Source organism: Lepidochelys kempii, chromosome 3 (genome assembly GCF_965140265.1).
Source record: "Lepidochelys kempii isolate rLepKem1 chromosome 3, rLepKem1.hap2, whole genome shotgun sequence".
Lineage (NCBI taxonomy): Eukaryota > Metazoa > Chordata > Testudines > Cheloniidae > Lepidochelys > Lepidochelys kempii.
This window is the reverse complement of record NC_133258.1, coordinates 10,270,827-10,279,689: the sequence shown is the minus strand read 5'-3', so window position 1 is coordinate 10,279,689 and position 8,863 is coordinate 10,270,827.

Genomic DNA, 8,863 nt, shown 5'->3' with positions numbered 1-8,863 from the left:
GTGTGGTGCTCTGTCCCATCTAGGGGCACCAAGACCATTCAGCGAGCAATTAATAAGTCTGCTCTACAGCCTTAGCTAACAGCAAGTTGGCTTTTAGCTCATGCAGTAGAAGCTCATGCACTAAGCTCCAGAGAGGTCCCAGGTTCGATCCCGGCAACTGGAGTCTGTTGGCATTACAGGGTCAGCCTGTAAAGTTGACATCACAGCGTGTGAAGGCACATAACAAACACCCACCTGTTTCACACACACGACTGCATAGAGAGAGCAGAAACTTATAACGTACATTTTTTGCTTTTAATTTCCCAGGGAATGAGAAATGAGGGAATTTACCTTCCAGAAGCTATTTCCAATCCGTGCCTATATGGAACAGGGTTTCATATTCAGTGGAACGTGGGTTCAGTGCTTGCCACCTGTCGTTCTTTCAGCTATGGATCAGCCAGGTCTTGGATGGACTGATTAAATATGTCAAACAGTGACAATAAGACCGCACCATTAGCCTGTCTAATTTGGTTCAGTCACAGAACACATTTGCTTTCCCTTTCTTCTGCTGACAGTGGAATTCTTGCTATAAGGACTGAGTTGATTATTCTGTGCGACCCCTTGTAACACCTCCCCCCACCCACCCCTCACCCCTCCACACACACATTAGGCACAGACTACATCTGAAGGGTGGCAAAATCTGCCCTCAAGTTATTTCTTGGGCATCTGCTCCAGAGTGAAGTTGTACCAATAACCGCCGAGCAACTTTGGACAGTGCTGTGGAGATGGCCCTTGTCAATACTACAAAAGCAAGAAAGGGCTGAAAGGTTTCTGCCCCGGAGGAGAAAATAACGTTTGGACTTTGAGGTTTTAAAGTTATTTTTCAAACCAGAGGGGGCCAAATGTTGCTCGCAGCTGCACGGACGCAGCCCTTCTCCTGTCCTTGAGGTTTCACCAGCTGAGCTGAGAAAAGAATTTGGCTCATGGACTTTTGTACAGCTCAGACGTGGAGTGGCTGACTGCATTGGCTCTAAGTCTGAGATGCTCCAGAGAAGGGGAGTAGCCTGTGAGGAAAATTAGATTGGATGGACCAAAAAGATCCCTCATCTGGTACAATGAATGATGCAAAGGTACTAAAAAGAGCTTTTGTGGAAAAGAGAGAAAATACCATCATGGATGGAAAAGAGCCTAACTGAAGCAAGCTGAGGCCCTGATTCCACAACTGATCCACATTTGTACCTGCATGGAAACCCATGGACTTTGGTGATGCTCCGCACAGGTGTAGCGGTTTATCTGAGCAGATCAGACTGCAGGAGCGTGACCTTGAATGTTATTCCTATAAAGAATTTGCATTGCCAACTGTTGTGTTTTTCCACCCACGCAGAGCAAAGCATCTGCTTTCAGTTTGATTTCCTTTTATTTCAGAGTCAGGAAAACAGCCAGGAAAGAAAGAACAAAAGTAAATCTCCAGGAGCGGGCACAAGGGGTGTGTCTCCTCTGTGACAGGGCTGCAGTGACTGGAAGGACAAAATGGAAGCTGCCTGTGCACACAGAAAGAGCTGGTAGGAAAAGAGAGACTGTGATTTCATAGCTGCACAGACTGTCTGAAGTGCATGAGGGTAATTATAATAGTAATTAGAAATGGGCTTCAGTTTCCAGAGGCGGTATCATTTCCAGCACCCCCTTGTACCTACTGAGTAGAGGCTGTGTGGGCTAGTGGACAGGACACTGGCCTGGAACTCAAGAGACCTGGTTCTATTCCCAGCTCGGCCACTAGCCTGCTGGGTGATGTGGGGCAAGCCACATCACTGCTCTGTGCCTCAGTTTCCCCATCTGTAAAATGGGAATAATGCAGCTGCCCTCCTTTGGAGAGCACTTTCAGATCTCCCGATGAACCCCTCTTTGAGGTAATGGAGTGGGAGCCAAAGGAGGCCAGAGCTACTGTGGAAGCACAGAGCCTCCACACAGCTGGCCCTGTGGATCCCCGAGATATCTCAGGCTATCTACAGGGCTTGTGGGCCAGACCCTCACTTTCTTCTTCAGGGGGCAAACCTTGCCTTCTAACAGAAGAATGCAGGGGGACCTTGTGCCACCTTCTGCCCTCAGTAGCACCACTTTGTACAGGTACAATCTGCCCTCGCCTGTAGAGACCATCAGAGACAAGGGGCTCGGGCTCTGCCGCATGCGGTAAGGAGGGCCTGGCGAATGCATGCTGATCTCGGGCTGAGCCCAGCGGCTGGTAGAGACTGAAGTGGTGCCTTCTGTTGCTGAGGATATCGGAGAGCTCTGGGCTGAGATGATGCAGGGAAGTCGCTGCTGTGAGCGGCCCCAAGAGGAGATCCCAGGAGACCATGCAGTACAGAGGCCACTAGAGTAACAAGGTTAGCGCGTCACTGAGTGCTTTCCTCCTGTGCCCCCTTCCCGCCCCAGAGCTGGCGCTTGTATTAAAACAGAGGAAAAGTTGGTGATGCCGTGGTGAACGTCACCACAATACACGACTGGTATTTTTGACCACCAGAGCTTTGCCCTCCCTGCCCTTCTGCTGATCTGAAGCCGGAGCCAAACGCTTAGCTGCTCTTTTCCCGTCCATGCTTGTTGGAGCAGATTCTTGCTTCGGTCATCGGTTCCTCATTCGTCTTCTCATAAAATAGCCAACTTCCCTGAATCATGTGAGTGTCACCAGAGAGCTGCCCAGCCAGTTCCCTGTACACAGCAAATCAGGGACAAAGGCAGCTGATCAGCTTCCTGAATTATGAAGGGGTCCCCAAATTTCCCCAAGAGGGGGTCCCGCTTGGCACCTGTCTACTACAGTGATAGGCACAGCTCAGATTCTTCTTCTCAGGTCTCTCCTCAGACGGGAAGCGTCTCTGTCCCTCTCCTGCCTGCTTGCTCAGCACGCTTTCTCTTTTCTGCAACAAAGCAAAACAACCAACCCCAAATCCTAGCTGAATTTTGTAGCTTCCACTTTCTACCTGTTGCTCAGCTTGTGCAGAGAAGCTGATTTTCTGACTGGACAGCAGGGGTTAGTTAGTCAATAATACGGTGGCTGTTACTGGGCAAGCCCAAATTCTGAGGCTTTTGCCATTGTCCGGTAGGAAATATTACATCATTGGCTAGTTTCTTAAAGGTACAGGGGCAGCATGGGCTCTAGTAATAATACTTAGCGCTTATATAGAGTTTTCCTAATCAATTCCCTCAAGAAGGTATTTCCTTCATTTCACAGACAGAGAAACTGAGGCAGGGTGACTTGGCCAAAGTCAGCATCAGAGGCAGGACTTGAACTCGGGATTTCCCAGCACTGCACTGGGATAACTAGGCCCCTGTAAAGTTATTATAGTGCTGGATCATCAGACAGATTAACAGGCTTGCAAAATTCTCCTTTTACGTTGCCCATGGCAAGGACATTTTGTGTTGGCAGGTGTTTAAATCATAATTACTGTTAATGTTGGCGTTAATCAGCATGGGACTAGACAGGGAGGTGTTTCGCCAAGGCTGGAAAATGTCCGTGACAGTTTTGCAAGATGCAGATAAATGAGAGACAGATTATGACCTGTCTAAGGTACTTGTGTAGCCCACATTGCCATAGTATTTGAATGCTGCACAATCACTTAATGTGTTAATTCTTGCCACACCCTAGTGAAGCACAGATCTTCCTGGGTGGGCTCATGTAGCCTGTCCTTAAGCAGCTTCAGTGCTACTAATGTCCAAGCTTGCTAGGGAATATGTCTACATGCTGCAGTCACTCCCTCCCAACTGCAGTGTAGACATACCCAAATCACAGTGGGAGCTCGTGGTAGAGCAGGGAATTGAATCTGGGTTTTCCAAGTCTCAGGCTTGTACCCGGGCCACTAGTCTGCTCTTCCTTCGGTGCTGAGCTGCGTTAGCCCACTGCTTTGGGGCTGCGGTAATCACTGCATTTTTGCCTTGGGATCAAGTTCTTGCATTTAATGTGTCAGCAAGTCCCATGATAAGCCCTGATCCTGCAACCTGTCTACAACAGGCAGCTACGTGGACCCACCCAGAACCCCACTGAAATCAGCAGGGTTCTGCCCAGGAAGAGGGGGTCTGCTGGTGCCGTACAAATTGCAGGATCATGAGGCTTTGTGGCTTGTCTAGATGAACAGTTAGTGTCTGGCAAGCTGGGGTGTCTATCTCACACTAGCCTGCTGCACACTGGAAGTTCCCTGGTGCGCTTTGATCTGCTCCCGTTTCAAAGCAGGCAGCGCAAAGTGCACTAAGGGAACTTCTAATGCACAGCAGAGGGGTCCACACACCTCGTTCAGTGCACAGAATGGTCCTGCCGTGGAGATGAATCAGTGTTGTGCGGTAAGGAGACTTGTTTCCGATGGGCTCCAGGAGGTCCCTCTGTTTTCTACAGCACTCATCACTGTTGTATCTGAGCACCTCACAGACATGAAGAAATTCAGCCTCCCAAGATCCCGGTGAGGAATGGGAGTATTACTGTCCCAACTTTAAAGAGGGGGTAACTGCGGCACCGAAAGGCTAAGGCCAAAATGTCATGGTTCTGCTGCGTTTGGACGCCCCTGTTTCAACACCAAAATCCAACACTTCAAAAGAGTCACTGCGAGTGGCTGTCCAAGTTGAAAATATGTGGGGGCTGCAGTTCAGAGGCACTGAGCCCCCACAGCTCCCCCTGACTTCAGCTGGAGATTGGGATGCTCAGTGGTTCTTAAAAGCAAACCCAGAGGTCTCAAAGCTGAGGCATCCTGAACCAGTGCCCACTTTTGACCCGCACGACTTGTCCACAATTATATAGCAGCTCAGCTGGGAAGAGAGCCCAGGTGTTCTGACCTGCGAGACCAGTGACCCCAGTGGTGGTGGTCAGCCATTATACGGGAACTCCGCACTTAACGTTGTCATTCTGTTCCTGAAAAATGAGACCTTAAGCGAAACGATGTGAAGCGAATCCAATTTCCCCATAAGAATTAATGTAAATGGGGAGGTTAGAGTCCAGGGAAATTTTTTTTTGCCGGACAAAAGGCATTATATACATTGTAAACAATTTTAAACAAGCAATTTAATATAGGTATTAAACAGGCTGGCAGCCCCCCTATCAGCTCTCCTACGCCCCCCCCCAGCGCCTCCCACCCACCAGCGGAGCCCACGGATCGGCGCCTTCCCCCTGCTCCTCCCGCCTCCTGCCCACGGCAATCAGCTGGTTTGCGGCGTTCAGGAGGCGGGGGGGGGAGGGGGACCTTGCGCACCATGTCCTCGCTCCTTCCCCTCCCCCCCGCCTCCTGAACACCGCAAACCAGCTGATTGCCGTGGGCAGGAGGCGGGGGGAGCAGGGGGAAGGTGCCGATCCGTGGGGTCCGCTGGCGGGCTGGAGGCGATGGCGGGGGGCGTAGGGGAGCTGATAGAGGGGCTGCTAACCATGGACAAAGCAGGCCCCCAAATGATGTTATAACAGAGCATTGCACAACTTTAAACGAGCATGTTCTGTAAGGGAGCAGGGATGTAAGATCGAAACAATGTTAAGTGAGAGGACATTAAGTGGGGAGTTACTGTACAGTGCTTAAGATACTTGCAAGAGCTCTGCTTTATTCCATGTCTGTTCAAACTGGCTGTGCATAGCAACAAGAGCTTCACAGTGTCCTGTCCAGACTCTCTTTCTGGGAAGATCAGCCCTCAAAGGCCAGGACATCATTTGCTGCTGAGCAGCTAACCTCCCCCCAACTTTTTCTAGGTCTGTATGCTCCATTATGTCTTCCACTCCTCTGGCCCCAACTTTGCCGGTTATGCTATGATCACTGTACTGTACATATGCTGATACATTCTTGCCTCCTACACCCCCTCAATTTTCCTGTGCTTAAAGGCAGAGTCCCCACTACCCCCTCTTCCCTGCCAAGCCAAAAATTAATAATAGTAACACTTTAAAAACCACACCATTAATATAACACAATTACAAATACCTATAAACAAGACTGTGAGTGAAAACAAACATTCGAGGTAAATATCAGTTATGAGCAAACAGCTGTTACTGAGTTTTGTATCTGGCAGGATTCCTGTTGCTTTGTCCACACCAGATAAGCAATCGTCTAGCTGGTTTTCTTCATGGGCCCCTTTACTCCCACTTCATCAGACCCTGCATTCTGCCTGGCGTGTGTAGAATTTTAAAGTGAGATATATACATTTAGAAGACCGACTTTGATTGTTTTACATGTATAGATTGCTTTTCTTTTCTGGGTGTTTCTAACACATGTACCTACACACATAATTACCTTTTTTAATAACTAAAACAAGTTGAGTTAAAAATGTTAGTTTCAAAAGTGACATCCTTGCTTAGAGAGACAAGGGGGGGCGAGGTAATATTTTTTATTGGCCCAGCTTCTGTTGGTGAAAGAGACAAGCACAGGCCCAGATCCTCCAAAGTATTTAGGTGCCTAAATCCATTTGAGTATCCGAGCCAGCCCCTAATACCGCATTCTACACATTGAGCGGCCTCAGGGGTGGGCCACCCGGACGACCGCCCAGGGTGCCGTGATCAGGGGGCACCATGCAGCAGCGCAGAGGTGTATGCTGCCAGTTGTGTGAGAAACTGCTTCCAGCTCCGGGGGGTGGGGGTGGGGGGCAGATTTCTCCCTGCTTCTCCCTGCCTGGGGCAGAGCACGAGCAGTGATGCATAGATACTGCTTGTTTTCCCCCCCTCCCCCAATGTTCCTCCACGTCCCTGTATGGGGCTGTGAGGGCAGGAGCAAGGAGCAACGCCAGGGCTCCCTGCATCCAGGTCCCTTTCCCCACCTGGGCTGTGCTGTGAGGTGAGCATCAGGAGCTGCTGCTCTCCGGTCCTGCCCTCCCCTTAAATAGCCTAGGTGGGGAAAGTGACCTGGATGAAGGGAGCCCTGAGGTTGCTCCTCACTCCCCCACCCCGCACAGCCCTCTAGGATCCAGGTGTTATGCAGACAAAACCACACAGGATCGTTTCAGGGGACAAGACAAGATGTCACGTTTATTATAACACAATTTGATTTATGACCAAGAACTAATATTTAATACCTATGTATACATACACACACACATCAAATGTTGTACAGCTGCTTGAGTTAGTGGCCTGGGTTCGTAGCTTGTGGCAGCTAACTGGCCAGGAAAGCCGGGCACAAGGAAAAGCTGGGTCTCTGTTGGGCATGCACCGATGTCCTTCCATGTTGACACCATAACGTTACTCTCCAAAGTCTTCCATCTCCCCCATCCTTTTTGTAGGGTTGAGTTTGAATCCAGAGTCTATCGGTCTTGCAGTGTCACGCTGCCTCTGGGTTCGGTGTGACTGATCACCCGTCAATTGCAGACATGACTTTCAGCCTAGGACCTGGCTTTGATGTTTCTTCAATTGTACTTTTGTTCTTTTCTTTTGAGGGTGGACTCCTCTTACTTTGTCAGGGCTGTTATCTGCATCTTCAGCTGTTGGGTGTTTACACTTTATTTCAAAAGGACAGGCCGGGGCTGGAGGCTGATTCCATCATCCATACAAACCTCATTCACACATCTAAACTAAACGAATAAGATTACAGCAGGGATTTGCAAAAATGAAGGTTGCAGCAAGCTTTTACAAAATGGAGTGAGCATTTTAAAATGGAGTTTGAGTTAAAATATGGACAAGTGTAAGGAATGGCAAACTGTGAGCAGAAGTTACAATATCGCAGCACGATAAGCTATTACCAGCAGGAGAGTGAGTGTGTGCGTGGTTTTTGGAAAAAAAAAAAAGGGGGGGGGGTGCGAGAAAACCTGGATTTGTGCTGGAAATGGCCACCTTGATTATCATACACATGTCTCTAAGGTGCCACAAGTACTCCTTTTCTTATTGTAAGGAGAGTGATCACTTTACATAAGCTATTACCAGCAGGAGAGTGGGGTGGGAGGAGGTATTGTTTCATGGTCTCTGTGTATATAATGTTTTCTGCAGTTTCCACAGTATGCATCCGATGAAGTGAGCTGTAGCTCACGAAAGCTCATGCTCAAATAAATTGGTTAGTCTCTAAGGTGCCACAAGTCCTCCTTTTCTTTTTGCGAATGCAGACTAACACGGCTGTTACTCTGAAACCTGTCTTTTTGCAGAGATGCATCCTTGCAATGCCTGGCAGGGGAGGGGGGCACGGCTCTGCAGGGATGCATCCTTGCAATGCCCAGAGAAGGGGGGCGGCTCGGCAGGGATGCACCCTCGCAATGCCTGGCAGGGGAGGGGGGCGGCTCAGCAGGGATGCATCCTTGCAATGCCTGGAGAAGGGGGGCCGCTCTGCAGGGATGCACCCTCGCAATGCCTGGCAGGGGAGGGGGGCGGCTCTGCAGGGGTGCATCTTTGCAATGCCTGGAGAAGGGGGGCGCCTCGGCAGTGATGCACCCTCGCAATGCCTGGCAGGGGAGGGGGGCGGCTCTGCAGGGGTGCATCTTTGCAATGCCTGGAGAAGGGGGGCGCCTCGGCAGCGATGCACCCTCGCAATGCCTGGCAGGGGAGGGGGGCGGCTCTGCAGGGGTGCATCTTTGCAATGCCTGGAGAAGGGGGGCGCCTCGGCAGCGATGCACCCTCGCAATGCCTGGCAGGGGAGGGGGGCGGCTCAGCAGGGATGCATCCTTGCAATGCCTGGAGAAGGGGGGCGGCTCTGCAGGGATGCACCCTCGCAATGCCTGGCAGGGGAGGGGGGCGGCTCAGCAGGGGTGCATCTTTGCAATGCCTGGAGAAGGGGGGCGCCTCGGCAGCGATGCACCCTCGCAATGCCTGGCAGGGGAGGGGGGCGGCTCAGCAGGGGTGCATCTTTGCAATGCCTGGAGAAGGGGGGCGCCTCGGCAGCGATGCACCCTCGCAATGCCTGGCAGGGGAGGGGGGCGGCTCAGCAGGGGTGCATCTTTGCAATGCCTGGAGAAGGGGGGC